General features: G+C 39.1%; 1 protein-coding gene across 1 annotated transcript in view; it reads left to right on the top strand.

The window, feature by feature from the left end:
• LOC105289145 (di-N-acetylchitobiase-like) overlaps nt 1–2074 on the top strand; it is a 41217-nt gene that overhangs the window by 1026 nt on the left and 38117 nt on the right. The gene's annotated exons all lie outside the window — the stretch shown is intronic.

Genomic DNA, 2074 nt, shown 5'->3' with positions numbered 1-2074 from the left:
GTGAAAAGCATATATGTATAGGAGGTGTGTATTTCTTCCATAGGAGATGTATCCTTAAAGAAGATCATTGATCCTACTTTCAGAGCGTCCTGGATAGCTCAACAAGTCAACTTGTCCAAAAAACAATATATGGATGGAATTAATTTAGATATAGAGCAAGTAATTTCAAGATCATCACCTGAACATAATGCATTAACTTCTTTAGTCAAAGAAACTGCAGACGCTTTCCATCGTGAAATTCAGGGATCACAGGTAAAAATCCATTTGATTGTTTCTGGCACTCCCTAAATTTCTCTATTACAATATATTCATGAAAATATGAGTAATATAAGTTTTTATAGTAATCGAGTATAAAGAATTTCAACACAGATATCTTTAAAATTTTTCTGGAACTTTGGAGGTTGTATTAAAGAAGTTTTACAAAGTTTTAAGGTGTTAGATTTGTTCTCTATAGACATCAAAATACAAAATGGATTTCCCACCTTCTTGCTTCACAGCAGAGTTAACAATATTAGATAGACCAAGGGATCAGCCAGAATCAGGAAAGGGTTAGTTGACCAGGCCCTGCTTTTAACAGTGGAGGACAGAGACCACTCTTGCCTGAGAGTAGAGGTGGTTCTGGAGAAGTGTCTCAGATGTTCCATGGACTCTGAATTACATGTAAAGCCCTCAAGGCCCACTATGGCTCAAAAGACTAATTCCATAAAACTAGTCAGAACTGTAACAAAAGGCAGAGTTTCTCCCTGCCATACAAAGTGTGATTAGGACAGAAGATCGCAGCACAACATATCATGCCAGGCAGTGTATGGGTGACAAAGGATGATGGGGCCCAGATTAGTGATTCTCAAATCTGGTGCCATATCAAGGTAACAAGGAATTACACACACAAGCTGGAACCCACTCCCAAAGATTGTTATTCAGATGGTTTGGGTGCGCCAGAGACCATATTATTTAAAAGTTTTATAGGTGATTATGGTTAAGAGCTACTAGGCTAAGAAATTCTTGACCAAATGGAGACATGGGAGGCTCCTGAATGTCCCTCCTTCCATGAACACATAGAATGGACAGTGACAAATGGAGCGATTTCCTCAGAGAGAAATTCAGAATCTAGCTGAGTGACCTTACACACAGGGAGACTGAGAAAATAACCACATTGAAATGTGTAAAAAAAGCTGAGACAAACCCTTTCCATAACCCCCAGCTCTAATACAGCACCATATAATCAGGAAATGACTCCTAACTCCCAGCTTCTCCCTGAGGAGCAAAGGCTTTGGAACGCACATTTAGTGCTCCAGCTTTTAAGGCTCTTGCATGATGGATGGGCCCCCAAATCACCTAGCTCTGATAGACAACAGGTCTTATATTCACGAGTTCATAAGGACTATAGCAAATAAAGAAGCAGTTTTTAAATGGGGCAGGAGCCCCCTATGGCTATATGCTTGGAGGAAACAGGCTAAAAATGTCCATCTCCCAGTTTTTCTCAGGAGGTGGTTTAACTGCATTCTTTCCCAGATGCCTGAGTGTCCAGCTTCTCACCAGCCTGCATCTATGTGCTCACTGTGATTCTCCCATTTGAGACACTGATGAATCTTGGCACACCCTTGATTACTGGGAGACAATAAGAACAAAGGCAGCAGCTTGGACAATCGCAAAGGTATGAGAGGCAACTAGGAATTTCAGCCAAGCTGATTGACAAGTTTCATCTCCTCCATGAGATTACTGTATCAAGACTAGAAAGTATGGCTGTTTACTCTAATGTACAGAAATCAACCCAGAGATTCAAGAAGAATGAAGAAACAAGAGAACATGTTCCAAACCAAAGAATAAGATAAAAACTTTGAAAAACCTTAATAAATGGGAGAAAGTGATTTACCCGACTAATAGTTCAAAATAATGATCATAAAGATGCTCGCTGTGGTCAGGACAGCAATGCATGAACAGCATGAGGATTTTAACAAAGAGATAGGAAATATTAAGAAGTACCAAATAGAATTCTTAGAGCTAAAGAATATAATGAATGAATTGAAAGATTCAACAGAAATTTCAAGAGCAGACTAAAACAAGCAAAAAAAAA

The sequence above is a fragment of the Pteropus vampyrus genome, unplaced genomic scaffold (assembly GCF_000151845.1).
Source record: "Pteropus vampyrus isolate Shadow unplaced genomic scaffold, Pvam_2.0 Scaffold22, whole genome shotgun sequence".
Classification (NCBI taxonomy): Eukaryota; Metazoa; Chordata; class Mammalia; order Chiroptera; family Pteropodidae; genus Pteropus; species Pteropus vampyrus.
This window is presented reverse-complemented; position numbering and strand designations above follow the sequence as displayed.